Source organism: Lepisosteus platostomus, chromosome 5 (genome assembly GCF_059453375.1).
Source record: "Lepisosteus platostomus isolate fLepPlt1 chromosome 5, fLepPlt1.hap1, whole genome shotgun sequence".
In the NCBI taxonomy this organism is placed as follows: domain Eukaryota; kingdom Metazoa; phylum Chordata; class Actinopteri; order Semionotiformes; family Lepisosteidae; genus Lepisosteus; species Lepisosteus platostomus.
In genome coordinates this window covers 43,183,815-43,194,435 of record NC_142615.1, presented here as the reverse complement: position 1 = coordinate 43,194,435, position 10,621 = coordinate 43,183,815, and the positions used below count along the sequence as shown (strand labels likewise).

Genomic DNA, 10,621 nt, shown 5'->3' with positions numbered 1-10,621 from the left:
TTCCTCCATACCCATCTTCACATTGCTGGCTTGGACTAGGGGGGGCTTCAGCTCTTGTCGTCAGATCTAATGATATCATGACATGTGGAAGTGACTGCACCTTCATCTTCCGAGATGCTTTCAATAACACAAACGCTACTTTCACTGGCACAAACACAGCAATAATGAAGGTGGTGGGATTCATCCTTTGTGCTGTTTGTAGGGGTGTAACTCTACGGTGATCTGCTGACTTGAAGAGCAAAAATCAAAATCCTCTGCTATTACTGTTGCTTTTTTCATAGTTTCTTCAAATCCTTCATTTGAACGTAGATTTTGAAGGATATTGATGATAATACCACATAAATTGTGGTTTTCTTGTGATCGCCAATTTTATTCAAATAACAGCCTTTTTTACAGTTCCTTGCGTGTTTCACAAGGTATAATAGCCCCCTTCGCATCCTCAGCTAACATATTTTAAAATTACAATAGCTTATACAGCATGCATGTTTACATTTATATTAAAATTAAAGTAAATATACAAGAATACATACAGTGCTAACCCAATAATTCTTGTCAGGTTCTGCAACAAATCTGCGTTGTTATTTTAACATGTTTCAGCTGAGGGTGCAACAGGAGTATAAATGAATTTTCCCGCCAGCCATTCAAAGACCAAATTCCATGAGTGAACATTATTTTCTCAGATGTTGCCGGCATTGGACTTTGCCGGTGGTATTGAATTATGTCCACAACTGTTGTAGTAGTTCCTTCTTGAAATTCGACACGTGCAAAGCACTCGTAATATCATAGGTGTTAAAGTTCGCTGAGTCTATTCGAGTCATGGTGTGTATCCCTGCCTATCATTGGGAGACGGGTAACTTTTTTACACTCAGATTCCAATCTTCAATGCTTTGTGTGAGAGCTTACATAACTTTCATTTTCTCACAATTTCTGACGATTGTTCCAAAGGGGCACCCTGTCAATTCCGAATACTTTTCAAAAATCTGCCTGCATGTTTGATTATTGTCATTTCACTTAGAAAAAGTTCAATATTGATCATAACTAAAGAAAATAATGATCACGAACAAAAAAGGGATAAAGATGCAAGTCGATCTTGAATCAGAGCTGGGTGAAATGGGCTTCTGTTCTGATATGGTTGTATGAGAAACAGGAGGAATCGCCAATCTCCTATAGAACATGAGTTGAATCAGGAGTGAGACATTTAGTATACTCGTGCATATGTCAACGCCTGACCTACATCGTAAAACTAACATTAAGTTGTCAGAGACATTCATTTATATACAAACAAGAGACAGACCAAGTAATAATTCTACATTAGTTCAGGTGGGTAAACCTGAACTAACTAACTAATAAACCTTTTAATAATTCTACATTAACGTGTCCTACATTGATCAGACTAATTGACATGGTCTGATTCAGAGCCTGTGCAGTTCGTGCTAATTACAACAAGGACAGTTCTGATCCCTCATCACCGAACTGAACACAAGTTCAGCTGTTCTCCAGTTTTGTTACGCATGGTTTTTCATTGCAATTGAGTTCAGAGCTGGAGCTGATCTCCAGACAGTACAGTGTTTTGGGTAAGTTGTCGAAATTCGCATGAGGCTGCAGACAACTTACCCAAAGTGTTTTCTATAGCTTTCAGGTGGAGTTCATTTATATAAAACAACGTAAGTGGTATAAACGCAACAAGCCAGACGGCAGTCCAACTTATAATTTTCTGACGCGAGGCCTGACGCGTTATTCATTATGCCACTGACCCTGCTATTGTAGTGCTAAAAAACACGTTTTCTACATTTATGTCTGTTCACTCTAAAAACTCTAAAAAGGACAAAGGGTTTGTGTGTCCCGCTAAAATTCCGCTTCATTTCGAATGCAAATAAAAACCGTTTTGTTCCAAGAAATCATAGATTTGTCACATCCTTCATACTATACTTCTCTCTTGTATTAGTAAAGCATTTTGATTTAAACTGAACAATATATGAAAGGTTTCATCTATACACTTACACATAATAAGTATACGAATAAATACTCGGAAGAAGCCGCAGCTCAGGTATTAGAGAGATTTAAAATCGGATCGGAGGATTTAGAGTCCAGACTGCAAACCAACAGCTTACACAGGTCTTTTATAGAACCCTTTTGATTTCCTCTACTTTGTCCCTGTGATGTCATTGTCCTGCTCGCAGCCGAGCCCGACACACGTCTGGTTTCTGTCGCTTGACGCACACCCTGCGGTCCATGCGGGTCCTAATACCCCAGTACAATGAAGGGGACACTAAACTGTAAACAGGTGCCGTCCTTCGGCTGAGACGTAAAACCGAGGTCCTGACTCTCTGTGATCATTCAGGAGAATGGTGGTGGTGGAGGGGAGTCCCCATTACCTGTAAAGCGCATTGAGTGGAGTATCCAGAACAGCGCTATATAAGTGTGCGTAATAATAATAATAATTATTATTATTATAATTGTAATGTAAAATGCAATAAAAAAAATATCAAACTTTGATTCAAAATAGATTAATGTAAAAACTGATAAAGCTAATGCTTTTTTCAGGGCTATAGCTGTAGCTGCGAGAAGGTTAAAAGCGCACAAGTGATCTGTCTTTCGTCAAAGTAATTGCCGGAGCAGTAAGACGCAGAGCACCATCCAGCAGCTGTAGACGATGTTCGGGGAAGAGCTAATTCTGTTTTTAGCACAGGGAGTGAGAATGAGCTCAGTCCGGCTCCGAGCAGAATCCATCCTGGTTTGGTTACAGTGCGCCTGAGGATCTTTGGATCGCAACGTAAAAAAAACAATTGCTCACATCGTGTGGCTTCCACGACAGGAAGGAAAGATATCACTTAAAAAAATCAGAACTGAAGATTTGGATCCTGGGCCTCAATTTGATCAAATTATTAAAATAATAATTATTAAAATATCAAATTGTGTTTCTGCAACATTTCGTGCACAGTACGCCATTTTTATCTAAAAATAAAACAACAGTCACAACGAGAGCTTATACGCAGTCTGGGGTATATTCCCCTTTTATATTTTTGCCACTTTATATCGAACCTGTTATACTCCCAGAAGTGCACAGTAGCTTGTACAAATGTACAATTCACCACTGGTATAAACAGATGTGTGCCCTGTTTGCCTTTGTAAGCATTTGTTTAAAAAATAAGTTCACAATACGATAAAAACACAGAAAGCACAAACTTCATAATACAACGATACAAAATCAATACCAAATCATTATGCCAATTAAGTACCTATCCTTTGAAAACAGAGAACACCTTTATATCTACAAAAAACTTGACATTTGTATGTATTTTTGAATTACAAAGCAGACAGAGTAGTCCCTTAATTCAAAGATCGGATCTTGGCCAAAACAAGACAATCAGACGTGGGCTGAATTCGGAACAGGAACCTCTACTTCGTCGTTTATTGAACTTTTGATAAATGTCTGAATGAAACAGATTCGCTTTTTTAACTCTTTGATTAAAGTACACAAAAAGCACCTTCCTTCAAGCCGGAATCGAACCAGCGACCTTAGGATTCCCTAATGACTCCACTACAGTCCTCCGCTCTACCAACTGAGCTATCGAAGGGATGTCAAGCAATGCTCCCTAGCACATACTGCCCAATGTAGTGAAATGTTCCGGGTGATTTAAATCCCACTTCGACATCAAGTTTCCAACTCGTTTCCTTAGTCTTGTTTACCTTGAATTTAAGCCACGAACCAGGATTCTACTGTATAAACTTCCAGGGATATTACAAAATGTTTGATGGGGCATCAATCATTCCAGGCGGAAATTGACTCCTTTTTTTTCTCGAGGGATCATATTAAACATGTCATTAGTATCGAGAGGAGGATCACCATGAGACACAAAACAGTTTCTTTCTGTCTTTATTAGAAAGTAGCGTTTGTGCTACATTAATAATATTTTCGTGGAAATAAAGAAGTTTCGAAATGTGGTTTTGAGTTAAATATTAGCGTGTTCATGTAATTAGTTTGTGTTTGTCATTACTATATATATATATTGCCATGTTACTAGAATTTGTAACTGAAGTTTACTAGTTGTGTTTTTTATGATGGTTAGACATTTGTTGATTACAATATTGTATATAATGTATAATTTGAACTACATATTTTTCAGGTGTGAATAGTTGTATATTTTAAGAATAAATTTCTAAAATAAATCATTGGCTTTATTTACTAGTTTCTACACCTATAAAAATCTTTCTTTGATGTATAATAGACCTTTAACTATATATGTATAGTAGTCTTCTAAATTTATCCGTATAATAGAACTACAACCATTTATGTATAATAAACATATAATCAATTTCATTCTAGACCAGTTACGGAGCACAGTTACACGTCTGGTATGCGTTCAATAGTCGTATATTCTACATCTTTTGCCCACTGGGATGTGCCGATTTTAACTTGGCAAACCAAGATACACATTTTCTAATGAAACCTTAATTAAAAGACAGTTTGTTTCTCGAAAGCGTGTTATGTAAAAAAAGAGAAAAACGAAAATATATGGATGGTAATCTTTCAAAGCTGAAGATTTTACTTTTGAAAAATTGACATTTTATGTACTGTATGCAGATGCATTCGCTGGTTTTAGAACTTTGCTGTACTTCCTGAATCATTTTCAGTATTATAAAGTGGGTGTAGATTTTTCTTTCAGGTTAGGACGCGAGTGTGTACATGTGTTTGATTTTCGTTTCACTGATTCTCATTGAAGATTTGGGAATTAACGAAGAAAGAATCAGTTGCCTCGGAAAGCAGAAGGTTTGGTTCTCAACGATATTGAAGACACGCCCATGTAGAGCAGCGGGTGATGATTTGTGCTATAAAAGACCAAGTGCTCAAAGTGACGTCTGCGTTTACCGTTTAGACTTTTCATCTCGGGCGCACTTTTAGAAAGCAAAGATAGAGCAGTTGTGTTGAATCACATTATAGCAGCTGTCAGCAGAGTGGCGCAGCGGAAGCGTGCTGGGCCCATAACCCAGAGGTCGATGGATTGAAACCATCCTCTGCTATGTACACTTTATGCACGATTGATAAGCATACCATCAGTTTAATGAAGTGCATTAAAACTGTTTTTTTCTCTCGTGTGTATGAAAGCTTCACACTTAAGGTACTCTTTCATCTTTACCAATAGCAGATGCCCAAATGTATCTTTGGTTGTTCTGCGATCCTTCATAGTTTCCTCAATTCCTTCAAATGAACATCCATATCAAAGCAATTATGTATATATATATTACAATTAAGGTACATATTAAAAATATCAACGCACATTTGTATAATGCTCATTTAATAATGATTGTCAAGGATTGTCAAGTTCTCCAACAAATCTGTGTTCTAATTTTAAAATATTTTTGCTAAGGATACAACGGGTGTATAAATGAATTCTCCCAACAGCCAGTTAAAGAAAAATTCCACACGTGAAGATGGTTTTCTTGGACATTGACTTAGGTACTTATTTGTTTACTTGTTGTAGTTGCACACGAGTAAAACACGAAGATTTCCTGCCACATTCAAGAGGGTTTGCGAAGAAATCCCTTCAATTTTTAGCGGAGATTTTGTTTACATCATCACAATCTGAAGCACGTCCCTGAGTACGTTTGACCCACCAGCCCTTTGTTTAACAGCTGCACAGGGACACATTCCCGTTGCTTTTCACAACTCACATGTTTGTAGTTAAAGAAAATAAAATACTGTCATTTTCCTGCCAGCTGGCAGTATTTCTTCTGCACTGACTAAGAGTAACCAAGAAGTTCATTTCATCTTTCGCAGGCTGTAATCTACAGAAAAGGAAGTGAATACTTGTATTAAGCTAAATCAAGCCGACGGAGTTGCACTGCTGTTGTTTTTCTCCACTTTTCGTTAAAAGGAGAAAAAATCACTGGCATTTTTTGGAAGCATTTCTTCTGTCCTGAGAAGCAAGATTTGTATTTTATCTTTCAGAAGTTGTATGAATTTCTTGAAGTTCAGAAACAACTTGTTCCAGAAAAGAAATTAACACTTGCTTCAAAGTAAATCAAGACGTCGGTGTCTCTTGCTGTGTGTGCTCTTATCTGTCCATCTCTCTATCCTCTTCTCTCTGGCAGTCTGTGTAGAGTATCTGAAGGGGATGTAACACCACTTGGAAAAGAAAAAAATTCTCAGGAAAATTCTCAGGCAGAATAAAAAATCATTATTCTCTTCTCAGTGAGATTCACAGCTCAGACTCACACTCAGACAGGATCTCAACTCCGTACTGCTCTCTATCCTCACAATCCAGAACCAGAAGATATTCAGACAATCAGTGCTGCTACATGAACAATATCAGACAGAACAGCCTGGACTCATGTCACATTTCCCCCTTTTATCTTTCCTCCCAGCCCTCTTAGAGACATAGAAGAGCTCCTGGTTCTCCTCTCTGTGAACTGGGCTCAGGGGTCACTGATCTGGCAGTTGTGGGCTCTGTTCCAGGTCGAAAGCAAGAAGGATCTATTAACGCTTTCCAGGACTTCCAAACTCTTCAGTATTACTTTCTTTACTGTATGTCAGCCTCCCAAAATGTTTATAAATGTTTTATGATTGTGGAATTATCTTATTATTTATATACAGTATTTATGTAATAAACAACAGTAGTGACACTATGATCGGTATATTGATTATTTGTAGCCTATGGTCCGATGGTCGTGTCTACAATAGTGACCATTTGACCAGTCTGTAGCTCTGAGCAGTGGGACTCAGATCACACAGAAGACCCGCCTGTGTGTGATTCCATACCAGCCCTGGGATTCAGCTACTCTCACAAATGTCTCACAGACCGTCTTATAAATTTACAATTAGATGAAGTCATGTAACAGTTTTACAGATAATTTAAATAATCAGACAGCAGTTTTGGCAGTGGATACATCTCCACATGGGAGAAAGGAACTGAAATATATGTGCTCACTGTAAAGTAGGAAGAGGTGGTCAGACAAGCAAAACAACTTTGCAGATAATGTGAAGTGACATTGTTTTGTGTCAATCAGCTCACAGATTTCGCTTCATGTGCCTTAAGCTGTGCAATTTGTATGGTTGTTGAATGAGATTGATTTCTTCACAAGCCCAGTCAATTGACAGTGGAGAGCTTGCCGACACACACCTTCATGAAGACTCTCTTCATTGTCAAGTCGCCTCCTTTGCATACAATAGTAGCACCGACACTAAGAGAAAGGATGAGAAATAGCGTTTATCAAGCGATTGCAGTGTTTGTTTGACTGAGGATCCTTGTGTGCTGAACTGGCCTCTGGAGAAGTGTAGTGCAGTAAAACAGAAGGTTTGTGTCACTCAAGATTGTTACAGAACAGAACAATACAATTACAATACTTTTATGAGAGTAAATATTACTGGTGCATCACAGTTCTTATAATGGTGAAAACAGGAGCACCTTCTCTACATTTTTGACTGAAGTATTTAAATGGAAAGAAATACTATCACTATGCAATTCATAAATGCAATTGACCTCCTCTAAATGTTCTAGTTTGATGAAACAATGTATGGAATTAGGTGACAATATCGGAATTCATTCAAATGCTCAGGATTAATTTTCAGCAACAAAAAAAGTGCTCGGAAATATTTTACAAGAATGAAACCTTACATTCACCTAAATAAACATTCACCATCTACATTAGCAGAGAACAGTAGGACAGAAGGTTAGTGTCACTGGACTCTGCATCAGAGAGGCCGATCTCTTCTCCCTCATTATGCAGGCTTACCCACTCATGATGAACTGTCCTCCAGCGATACTCAGCTGCCATCATCGACTCAGACATGACGTTCATGTACATATTATACCTTAATATGGCACTGCGTTACAATAATTTGATCAAAACAACTGGTGAAAAAAAAGATAAAGACTTTGTCCAAAAAAGAAGCATTTATACCTTTCCTCTCCTACCAGCCATTACAAGTCACCTAGTTTTTAATTTAGAGCTAGATTAAAGCTCTAGTCTCTTTGGGGGTGTGAGTTGGAATCCCACTGCTGCCAAATAAGAAGCAAAAAACACACATTTGCTGCAGAAGTAACAGGAGAATTTGTGCCATTCAGCCTCATAGCGTGATGTCATTTTCTCAGGCTCATTTTTAGATGCTTGTGATCGAATCTATGATTCTTATGAGTGTGCCCTCCATAAAGGTAGCACAGATATAACGTGCCAAGTTTTCAGAGAATCGCATTAAATACAGGTAAGAAGAAGGCGACAAAGTGTCCGCTAGGCAGTTCAGCTATTTCAACGGTGTTCTCTGTTGTTTAGGTCCAGAATGACACCCGTTACAACCAGGAAACACACAGTGTCAGGCATCAAAAAGACTTCCCAAAACCCTGATCCTCTCCTTGATCCGGTGATGGCATCCAGACATTTCCTGCAACAAAGCCAGGATACGGTCTTCAACAACACGAGTGAAAGGCTAATTCCCAGCTTTTGCAATCCTTTGCAAAGAAGGACCGCATGTGCTCAGTGTTAAATGCGCTGTTCATTATTATTATTAATAATAATAATCTATACATTATATAGTGCCTTTAAAGGTGGCTTTTCAAAGTGCTTTACAGAATGAAACCAATAAAGTTAAAAAATACACAAGATAAGCAGGATGAGAATACACAGTTAGAGGAGACAATAGATGGTGGTATTAAATACAGTAGGAACAGAGGGGTAAAGAATAGTTCATTAAAGGCTCTTCTAAAGAAGAGGGTTTTGAGTCTGGATTTGAAGGAGTTTAGAGAAGGTGACTCTCTGATATCCTTGGGAATAAAGATCCAGAGCTTTGGTACAAAACAGGAGAAGGCCCTGTCACCCATAGAGTGTAGATGGACTGGGGGACAGATAGGAGACCAGAATTAGAAGAGCGAAGGTTGTGAGGTGGGGAGTAGGGCGATAACCCAGACAGGTACTGTGGTGTCAAGCCATGGAGAGCCTTATAGGTGAGCATGAGGATTTTGAAGTTGACAGGAAGCCAGTGCAAGGAGTCCAGGACAGGAGTAATGTGATCACAGTCCAGTGCTAATTTCTTTCTTGTGGCTGCTGGTTCATTTTCAACTGTGGACTCTTAAGAAGTCCTTTATTTGACTTGATCAACACTGATCCCTAGAGGATTTTGAAAGGTTGAATCAAAATGATACATGACTCTGGTGGGACTCGAACCCACAACCTTTGAATGACTTCATTCTATCAAAGCCTAGAAGTCCAATGCGCTCTCCATTGCGCCACAGAGCCAACCGATACATCGCTATATAAAACAGCTACAGAAAGCTGTAACTCATGCTTCTCCCGTTGTCTTTAAATTAAGCTCCATAAATATTGACAATGAGTGGCCTGTTGTCTACGAATAGATACCGCTGGGATTCACACCCAGGGTCTCCTGGTTTTTAGTTAGGCGTCTTAACCAGCTAAGCCATGGTGCCAAACCTGCTAAATGTTATCCACAACTTCAACCACCTGTGAGAAACGGGCAACTGCAGTGTTACGCCTGCTGGCTGAACAGATAATCCTTTTCGAAGTTTAAGGAGAGGATTTCTTTGTCAATTCAATTAAACATTTTAGAAATGCTGAACGATTGATGTGTTTCACGCGCAGAAATATTTTATCGTTACGTACTTTTTCTGTGCAGTAAGTTCTCCTTCAACTCCGCCCAACAACAGAGGTCGTTTTTAATACAGGAGTAAAGGCACACTGCACATCAGCAAAACATCCCGTACAGGTTTAGGGAGAGCGACATCAGTGATTGGAAGGTTGGAAGTTTCGGGTCACTTTTTTATTATAGATTCAAGCAGCCCTGAATACCTTTTCAAGAAACATTTCAGAATCCCAGTCACGTCCAGTATGATTGCTACACAGGTCTACAGTATACAATCAGAATACTGTTTGTGCATTATATAAAACACACCGCCCAAAGCATTTCTAAAACAGGAATTACATGTTTCTGAATGGCCCTCCTTTATAAATAAAATAAAAGGTCTGAAGCCTGCTCCAAAGAAGCACTTTATTCAGAGCTGACAAAGATGTGATAGGAAACATCTCGGAAAATGAAGATGCAGTCATTTCCACGCGTCGCACAACAAGAGCTGAACCCACCCGACGTTCTCAAGAGAGTAAGGTGTAAGGAGTGTGGCTGGGTGGTCTAAGTGCTGGGTTTATGCTCCATTTTCTTCGCTGGGTTAGGTTTGAATCTTGCCACTGCTAAGTGTTGGTGGGTTAAGACCTTCCTTCTATTGCGACGTCAATGGGTAAAAGCTTTGCTTGGCAGTCTGTCGAGAGACTGAACTAGGTGTTTCAAGATAGTCTTTGTCAGCTTAACATCAAGGCATAAAAAAACCTCATTTTGTGTTCCCAACAGCAATGCTCTTTGGTCCCTTCAGCATTATGCAGGGAACAACATCTGCCGTGATCACTTTTGAGTCAGTGTGAATCGTAGTGTGCCGCAATTGTTTTTAAAATTGGTTCTGTAGTGTAAGAAAAACTGGCCGTTCAGGGACGCCAAATATGTAACTGTAGTGGCTCTCTGAAGGCACCAGTTCTGTAGGGTTTGGGCATTTACTGAGACAATTATTTATTGTAGCAGTAAATCACAAAGTTGATTCTTTTGATGGCTTTAGAGTCCAACCAT

The 10,621-nt window shown here is 39.0% G+C and overlaps 2 non-coding genes across 2 annotated transcripts; both read right to left on the bottom strand.

The window, feature by feature from the left end:
* Positions 1–3,490: 3,490 nt before the first annotated feature.
* On the bottom strand, positions 3,491–3,578 carry trnay-gua (transfer RNA tyrosine (anticodon GUA)). Its single transcript is given in 2 exon segments — positions 3,491–3,526; positions 3,542–3,578. It is a non-coding gene; the product is annotated as a tRNA-Tyr (tRNA).
* A 5,560-nt stretch (positions 3,579–9,138) lies between these two features.
* trnar-ucu (transfer RNA arginine (anticodon UCU)) lies at positions 9,139–9,231 on the bottom strand. The gene is made up of 2 exons: positions 9,195–9,231; positions 9,139–9,174 (listed from the first exon to the last, which is right to left on the bottom strand). It is a non-coding gene; the product is annotated as a tRNA-Arg (tRNA).
* Positions 9,232–10,621: the final 1,390 nt, after the last annotated feature.